This window comes from Mytilus galloprovincialis, chromosome 7 (genome assembly GCF_965363235.1).
Source record: "Mytilus galloprovincialis chromosome 7, xbMytGall1.hap1.1, whole genome shotgun sequence".
In the NCBI taxonomy this organism is placed as follows: Eukaryota; Metazoa; Mollusca; class Bivalvia; order Mytilida; family Mytilidae; genus Mytilus; species Mytilus galloprovincialis.
Window position 1 is genome coordinate 20,981,593 of NC_134844.1, and position 10,546 is coordinate 20,992,138.

The window sequence follows — 10,546 nt, forward strand, 5'->3', positions numbered from 1 at the left end:
TCTTCATTTTTCGCATAAAAGACTAAAAGGAGAAAAATATACATGATTTAAGCATAACATTAAAAAAAAAGAATTATATATAAATACTGACAAAGTCACATGTATGACGTCGACGGTATTTGGTGCCGCTTCGCTCCCAAAACGCATTCTCATCTTACACGGTCGCCTCTTGGGTCCTTTCGTACCATATTTTGAATTCACTTAAATACCGGTTGAATTAAATGATGTCTTGGATATTTATTTTTGAAAATGTTTTGCCAATGACGCAATGATTAACTGTAAACAAATGATAGCGATGTAAATAACTTCATGTCATCGTACAGCTTTCAAAAACAGGTAAACTTGTGACCCGTATCAGAGACATATATGTGTATATGTCTCTGCCCGTATAGTATGGTTTACAAACATCGGGGCGGGTTTGTTTTTATGCTATAATCCGTTTGGCGTTTTATAACAGTTTGTTTCTGTCATAAATATGTTAAAAACTTGAAATATCTTTATTTCCAAGTATTTTTAGGAGTTTTTTCCCGTGTATACGATATATTTTTCCACTGCAAAATTTTGATAATTATAGTTATACCAAAACAAATTTGAACATGCCAATTTTCTAACAGACTTAATACTTAACATTTTCATTTAAAGATTTGTTTACCTGCACGAAACATGCGAAAATCATCTGATAATTTTTCTCGTAACACAATTCTATGATTTCCGGAACACTAGACTAAGTCCTATAATCTAAGACATCGGGGCCAATGTTTTCTATTTTTATGATACTTTTCTATTATTTATTTTGTGAATTGTTATTTTGTTGATTTGCAATTTTCTGTTGTATCTATCAATATGTCAACCGAGTTCATATTAAAAAAAAAGAAATATCAGCATTAAAACTAAAATAATTGAATCAAAGCACTGAATGTCATTAAAATAGACTAATGGATCCAGCAACTTTCCTATTTCACTAAAATCATTATTTGTTTTCCTGCAGAAATAAAAAGACACCTCAATAATTTGCTGTTTTCCGCCTTTTCATGAAGATGAAAATTGATCATTCGGGCGGATCCAGCGGCATTTTGAAAGGGGGTTCCCAACCCAGGACAAAAATGGGGTGTTCCAACTATATTTCCCCATTCAAAGGCATTGATCGTCCAAAAAAGGGGGAACCCGGAACTCTCCCCCTGGATCCATCACTGTCAAAAGTAACCGGGACTGGCCTAGTATTCCGACCTTATATATCGGTCTATGATATAATTCCTAAATACTGCATGCTTTGCGGAGAACCGCAAAATTTTTGGTTTCACCATGTCGGGATTTTGCTAGGACATACACCCGCAGCGTGTCGGACAGTCTCAAACACTACTAAAGACTTTATATATAAAAAAAATCTATACTACTACTAGGTTCAGGAAAAGTTTGGATTGTAATTTAAAAACTACGCCCTGTATACACAAGCACGCTATATTAGCCGGTGATGTTGGCAAACTTTAACTTCTATCTTAATTTTTGACATGTTTTTTTAAAAGGTAAGCTAATAAGGAAAGTTCTTGAGTTTCATTGGCAATCATACCACATCTGCTTTTTTTCATATCGTATGGTTAACATAGAAATATGACTAATCTGACAGATGACCCCTTGATTATACAGGGTGTTGAAACAGCTGGATGTATACATACGAAGCCTCGTAGGGTAAAAAGGGGGAAATTTACCTATACATGCACCAATAATTGTCCATTCATTTTTTTTATGGCAGTCCATATATCTAGCTCCCGTCTTACTTTGCATAACATTCATAATTGATACTTATCTGCATGTTCTCATCCGTATTATGCTTGAAATACTTGCCAGTGATCATTCAGTATGCACAACTTTAATTTTCATTATGTGCAGTCATATAAAAAAACGTAATTTCTGGGACTTTTATTTGGTTGACTATGTGGTATATCAGTTTATAGTAATTATTGAAGTCCGTACGGGGACATAATTGTTATCTTCTATGTAAATTGGTCTCTGTTGAAGAGTTGCCTCATAAACAATGATACCCCATCTTCCTATTTTTATACCCTACGCAAGGAAGTGGTGCAGGGTATAACATTTTTGACCCGTCCGTCCGTCCATCAGCCAGTCTATCAGTCCTGTTTCTTGTCATCACAACTCCTCTCAAACCGCCCAACAAAATTTCATGAAACCTTTTTAGAAAACAAGGACATACTATGCAGATGTGCATATCGACAGGAAATTACGATTCAAACTTTTTCTATGAGTTATGCCCCTTTGAACTTATTTGCCTCAATATACTACTGCAAGTTTGTCATCGCATCTCCTCTCAAACCGCACAATAGAATTTTATGAAACCTTTTTAGATAAGGACATACTATTTCGATATACATATTTTTTTTCTAGGAGTAAGGCCCCTTTGAACTTATTTGCTTCAATATACTACTGCAACAGTTTGTCATTGCATCTCCTCTCAAACCGCACAACAGAATTTCATAAAACCTTTTTAGATAATAAGGACATACTATGTAGATGTGCATATCGACAGGAAATTACGAATTGTTTTTCTAGGAGTTATGCCCCTTTGAACTTATCTGCTGCAGTATACTACTGCAAACAGCTTGTCATCGAAACTCCTCTGAAACCACACAACAGAATTTCATGAAACTTTGTAGATAATAAGGACATACTATGTACATGTATATCGACAGGAAATTATCGTGATTTAATTTTTTTTTCTTAGTTATTTTATTTCTCTAGTGGCAATGTGGGGACTGACTGCCAAAGCGGGGTTAGCTTCAGTTATTTGCAATATAATCCACCAATGAGCCCCCACCCTATGTTGGACTCTGTAACAATCATCCCATCAACCAAATATTTTGAAACATATTTAGAATTCAAGAAACAGACAAGTCCATGAAAATGAGGTTAAGTTCAGATAAACCCTGCAAGACAGACATATTTGTTATTCATTTATTATTTTGTACATAAATCACCCATTAGTTTTCTCATTTGAAATGTTTTATATTGTTCATTTGTCATTTCGAGACCTTTAAAACCAACTATGCAGAACATGTTTTACTCATTGTTGAAGTCCATATGGTGACCTACAGGTATAGTTATTTCTGTGTTATTTGGTCTCTTGTGTCTCATTTACAATCATATCACATCCTCCTATTTGATATTTTAATTTGTTATAATACATTTAATAATCATTTTATAGACCAAATATACATGAAGATGACCTATTGATTACACAATATAGCATATTAAAAGAGGACTTACTGTTGACCAATGAACCATACAAATGATAATGTGGTCAATGACAATTGCCATACAGAATTGTAAATTATTTCACCCAAATAGTTTATCTACTACATGTACCTATTAGTATTTATTATTCTTGAGTATATGTCCGACATGTTGACGACGGACAGTCAATGGTATACCATAATATGTCCTGAAAACTGGCGTAAAAAAAAGGCTCAACTAAATCAAATTTTTGAAACGTGATTGATTTTCCTCTAATATCTATGAGATCAAATTTATAAAACATCTATTAATATAATTAATTTCAATGTACTAGTATACATGTAAGAATTGTTGCCATTTATACATCATGTGTACACATGTACAATCATTAGCTGATCAGCTCTATATTTTCTTTATTTTTATTCTCCTTCACTGTTTTTTTTTATATAGGAGTAGACTCAGATCTGTATTTATCATTGGGACAGGTATTTGGAGGTTTTTAATGCACCTACCTAACACTCGGCTATATGATATATCTTTTGAAAGGTATTTTATCGTACATTCAGAATAGCCTGGTCGTCAAATTTGGAAATGGTCACACTTTTCTAAAAACGTCAAAAAAGGTTGAAAAATATAAGTAATAATTTGACGATATTGTTCGAAAAATAAAGTTTAAAAACAAATTCATCTGCAATATAATATAAAATACATGTATATCATTTGATTAACTTAAGTCTATCTTATTTCTGTTTCTGAAATAATATTTTAAAAAAAGTGTTTAAAATGAAAAAATCTCGTATTTTTGTGAAAATCATAATTTTTACGGGTGTTGACGCAAAACGCTCGGTAATATTTAATTTTGCATCGAAAACACACAAGTTTTATATTAATAACATGTTTAACTAGTTTTTCAAGTTCTAATGTCTCGCCTAGTATGTTTTTTATACCGACAAAATATTGATCAAACTATATTAAAACATACCGTAAAACTGGTTAAAAACGCATATTTACCATGTTTACAGCACAATTAAAAAAATATATTATTTTGGTCTCTTGTTAGCTCGACAGTTATAAATGCATTATGGTTTAATTTTCTTAAGCTTGCAAACCACGTCTAGGTCGAAGATCACCAGCAAGGTTTTTTATTTTTATTTTTTATTTTTTTTAATATTTTTTTATTTTTTTAACTACCACTATCATGACTATCATCGCATACAGAACTTAAGTACGCAACCATTTATCTCAGCTGGTATAGTTATAACAAAATCACAAATTTAATAATAATATACATATTGCAAGAACTTAAATCTTGCAGAAAATCGGACGTCATCATACCTAAAAGTAGACTGGATCCGGGCCATGTGAACTCTTTTTCCATCCGTATTCATAAGGAAACAAAGGATTTGGGTGATTGAGATGTGAGGACATCCAAATTTTCGTTTGAAGACATGACCGCAAAACATGTTCTTTGAATGCAGGTTTGCTTGGTTTCAATCACAACAAACTTGTGTCTTTGCATGTTGCAAGTTTAACACGTAACTTGTTTAAGTCAACATGTGATGGAGCGAATTTGTCTTTTGGGTCATACAAGCTCTCTGGCTGCTGACAACGATTTACTTAACTCATGGATTGGTATGTACCTTCTACAGTCCCTAAGTGAATAAGCTGACCCCGTCAAAAACCACATTTGTTCAGTCGACACAAAAACCTTGAAATAATGAACACAGAAAACAAGAACATCTGTAACACTTGAACACTTGATTATGATTCGTCCCCTTATATCCAACAGCTGAAAGAATTTATCAGAGTGTATAACATGAAGCAAGATTCTTGTGTCTGCTTCTTCGTGCGAACAGAAAAGGTCTTGGAGATCGATTACATGCTTATTAGAGAGTTGTCGCACTATTTCTGAATTGGAAAATGCACTGGCAAGAACTAAACATTTATTTTCCTCCTGGAACATATCAGACAAATTTCTGCTCAGATAATTCCCAAGGAAAGTTATCAGAGCTTGCTTGTTTTTGCTGTTTGATAGAAAAAAAAAATCCAATCTGGAACAGTTCGGCCTTCAGCGATAATGATAAACTTTTTGCGTAGTTGTTGTTCCCCATCTCTATGTCGCTCTAGATTTTATGGAATGTTCAGTGTCATAGCGATCGAAGACATCAACAACCTTGTGTATGAATTTGGAAGCATGATTGTACCTACATAATGTAAGATTTGGCTAAGTCTCCAAATGTGGACATCCTTTTAACATCAAATGACTGAACTAAGCTCATTCCATCTCTAATTAGTACGGTGTTCGAATGGAGGAATTTTAGGGACTGATCGTACTAAATTTTCCAATTAATGGGCAAGATCAGACTTATTTGTCTTCCTCATAGTTTGGGAACTTCCATCATCATGAAATAATGCAGTGGGAATGGGACAAATTGGATAGGACAAAACAGTTTTCACAGATACGTCATCTCTACATTTAGTTAGAGATAGTGCACGTCTAAACACAAGCTCGGGATTCAAATGACCTTTTACAACTTGCCCAGATTTGCATTTTAGTTGTACTTTGGGGTTCATATCTTCAAAGGTCTTCAATCCTGATCTTTGGATGGGATGGTAAAAGCTACCTGCCTTATCTGTTGATAGAGCAGCTGACTCAACAAATATCTTCATTCTAGTTCTTCCAGTTTCAACTGATTTTAACAGTGACTCTTCAATGTCGTGACTTGCATTGAGACCAGTTGAAATGTTAATAAGCTGACGGGTGATTATCAACGTCAACTGGATTTGTCATATTTTCTGTTATATAGTTATATAAACAATTAGATCTTGTACATGTTTTCCATCCCTTTTCATTGCAGCTGGTTTCGCCTTATCGTGACATTGGTCATCAACCTGGACAATACACGCACGTGCGTGCTATCATTGCCGTTGTTATCTGATAAAGCACATGCCTTGTAAGATTCCATGTTATCAACGAAACCTTCTTCCTTGTTAAACAAACAATGCCTCTTATGTATCAACCTCACTCACAAACAACCTAAACACATCATCTTGTCTTTGCCGTACAGCATTCGTTAAGGTTCTAAAACCTCTATCAGTTGGCATACTGAGAGTCTCTTGTGTAATATTTTGACATATTATACAGCCTTGCCAATTTATGGACATGCGATCTTGCTTCATTGGAGGTGGCGCACATTTCACAAGACTTGGACACTCATCCATGATTTTAGAGAAGTCGTCAAACATTTATTATCCATCATTGAGCTTCGAAATGTGTCGTAATCTTTTCAAGGTATATTGAATTCATAAAAGCAAAAGATATGAGAGTTTTAATAAGTCATTGACACTGACAATCTTAAAAAATATGGTATTTTTTTTTTTTACATTTTAGGGTTGGTCTGACAGATATCTCTGAATTAACTAATTTTTCCTAAAATCTTCTTTTTTTTGGATTCGATGTCTTTTTAGAATGTAGTCAATGCTATCTTAGATAAAAATGAATAATATATTTACAACAATGCCGATATATTCAATGTTAAATGTCACCATATAATCCATAGTATTTCGACATGTCAGTGTTCTCGTGAGATTTGTAAGAAACGTGACCAGAACTTTGACGACCACCCAAATTGTATGCTCTAGAAGTTTTTCTTTCATTTGATACCAAAATTAGCTGTGTGTTAGATAGGTGCATTAAAAACCTTAACGAGAGGCTTTTTCTCAAATCGGCGCTCGCCTATAAGATGTAGTTGAACATTTAAATATAGAAGCATCAAGAACCTTCAAACTCCGAATAGAAAAAGACAATATTTTGTATACGGTTATTGCATATATTCTAATAGACCGATCTGAACTTAAAAAAACTAGAGGTAAAATTCATTTGAGAGGTTCATAGGAATCATGCAGCTTGATAGTTATCAAAGGTACCACGGTTATAATTTTATAAGCCAGACGCGCGTTTCGTTTACACAAGACTCGTAAGACTGTTATGCTAAAATTCACTATCAAATAAGCCCAAAACAACAGTTTAATTCATTCTCGTATAACTTCGATTGAGGAAGTTAACAGAAAAAAAAATCACAGAATCTAATGAAATACATATTATGTTTAGGACAACAAATGGGATAAAGTGTCCATGTCGGCTGGACAGTCTGATGCGCGAAGCAATTATCTGTAAATTTGCGATATATATTGAAAATAAGCTACATCTATCTTCTATACTATTAAACGAGAAGACCTCATTTTGTGTGTCGCTTCTCTTCCTTCCACAATAAACCAATCATCATGCCTCTGTGTCCTATAGTTACATGCATAGTCGCATTCGTCATCTATTCTTATGATTATTCAGATTGCGTTATTTTGGGAGAAAAACGACAAAAAAGAAGTCCGGATATGATTCCGTCATCAGACTGACTTTTAGTCATAGATATAATTTCCGGTTTGAAACATGCATAAATACAACCAATCGTATGATAGATAACAAAAATGAAAAATAAATAAGCCTATCAGAGCGTTCTCCATATAATGGTGCATTTTAGATCGCAAGAACCACAACTATTATACCTCCTTATAGAGGACAATTATTTTTCGCTTTTATCTACATGTAAACCACGATTATACTACTTTTAATATATAGATACTCTCTGTATTCTGTCTACTGTTTTTTTTTTAAATGTTTACTATTTAAGGGGTCATACCAGTTGCATATATATTAAAATAAGTAAAACATGAAACACAAGTACAACCAATCGTATGATAGATAACAAATATGAAAAATAAATAAGCCATTTAGAGCGTTCTCCATATCATGGTGTTTAGTTCACAAGAATCGCAACTATTCTACCTCCTTAGAGAGGACAATTATTTTTCGCATTTCATATATATCATGGTGTTTGAATCGCAAGAACCACAACTATTATACCTCATTAGAGAGGATAATTATTTTTCGCGTTTATCTACATGTACACTACGATTATACCACTTTAATATATAGAGACTCTCTGTATTCTGTCAGAGACTTTCTATGTTAGTATAGAAAGTCCCTGATTCTGTCTACTGTTTCTTTGAAATGTTTACTATTTAAGGGGTCATACCACTTGCATATATATATTAAAATAAGTAAAACATGCTCAACTTCATCTAAAACTACCTCGACCAAAAACTTTAACCTGAAGCGGGACAGACGGACGGACGGACGGACGAACGTATGGATGCACAGAGTAGAAAACATAATGCCCATAAATGGGGCAAAACAAAATATTGTTGAAAGGGGAAACAGTGATTTGGCAAAAATGATAGTAGGGTAGAGATTAGAGGGAGGCAGGACCTTTTTCGGGGCGTCGGGATCGGGTGTTTTTAAGCTCGGGATTTGGGGATTGATCCTTACGGGATCAGGGAATATATTTTTCGATTTCGGGATATGCATTTCTTTAAATTCTGCATCATGGGCTCGGGATTTCATGGTTATAAGCCCGGGATTTTGGGATCAGGACCCATTCGACCACCCCTCAAATTAGCCTTAACTCGGTCTTAGTCATTTATATAAACCTGATTCATATCCTACCAATGGCATGTTAATAAGGCTCTTAAAAGAAAAAGCACTGATGGGTTGTCCTAGACGCATATTTTGTTAAACTCATAATGGTCTATATACAAGCAGTTACATTTATTACATGTTTGAAACGGTGCAAATTTTTAATTTGATTTAACGAAGCATTGTAGCAAAGGAGAAGAATAATTGTGGTCTGAGGCCAGAAACACGAAAATGAATTGAATTTAACAGAAAGGAAACAAATATCGGACTTTGGAAAAAGGGAGAGGGCTTTTGGTACCTTTTATGAAATTCTTCATACATAATATCTTTTACAAAAAATCATCCTACAAAAGTTCACAAGCTGTATGCCCGCGATTTCGCGAGTGTGTTCTAGTTTAAATAAAACGACATACATCAAATAATACAGCAATAAAAAAAAACACAATTTTACAACAAAAACATCTGACATTAAAAATATTTGTATCTTCATATTGTTATTTCTGTTTATTTCAATTTCAAACTGTTCATTACTGAATATACATCAAATGGTAATAAAGATATCGATTTTTATTCTAAAAAAGAAATAGGAACCATCACTCTACTAAGCTAATGAACTGTATATTGCGTACTATACGTTTCTGTTTACCATACAATTGTTCATATTACAAAATCCATATTGTTATTGAAACACAACTTATTTTTATTGTAATAACGATTTACACAGGCATATCATATATATATTACATTTTCAAATAGACACATAAAAGCTAATCTCTACCAGTTGTTAAGAAATTTTTATTTTTTTATCATTCATGCGTGTTTGTTATTAAATCAAACATATTTTAAATCATTATGAAACAGCATTATATCAAATTATATGAGTGTACAATGCTTTATGACAACAAAATAAAAACACAAATACTTACAAAATATTCGTGGTGTCTTTTATTTTAGGTTGAACAGTCTGCCGGTGAAACGGATGTGAAATCGATAACAAATCAGGAGCAATTCAACAGCCTGATGCAACAGATTAATTCTAATACAAAGGATGTAATAAAGGTGAACCCGGATAATGGTTTTCTTAAGTACACACGACGCAGTATTTCCTTGGAAAATGATATATAAATTTTACCACCCCAAGAAAATGAAATTGTAACTGGCAATGTTGATATCAATCAAAACCTCAGCGACCTTTGTAACTGTAATGCTCTTAAAATAGTTCAGTGATGACAGTAAGACTGTTCAGTCCTTCATTTAAGATTTACATAATATAAAAAAAGGATACATTGTATTAATACTTTTGTAATATTAAAGTATATATATATTGACCACTACTTCTCTTCGATGGGTACACATTTGGCATGTCACGTTGCAAGGCAAAATTATCCCACCTCCAACCTCTTTTCCTTTCTTGGTTGCATTCTATTTTGCCTGTCATTTATCAATTTTTACATTTCGATTACCTAGTAAGTCACGTTCAAGATAAGACAATACAACATCTGTAATACAGCATTCAGAACAAGTCTGTATTGAAAAAGTTGGATTATTTAATAAAAGTGTAAATTGTTATGAACTGGCTGTTTCTGTATTGGCACTGGTATAGATACTCGGTCAGCTGTATTGGCCCTCGACCCGTAGTTAATAACACTATAATATAACCGAAAACGACGAATATATCAAAAACATGTAAAAAGGTACACTGGTAAAACATTTGTTAAATTTAGATTGATGATTTGCGCGTCTTAGACTTACATGAAGAAATTCGAT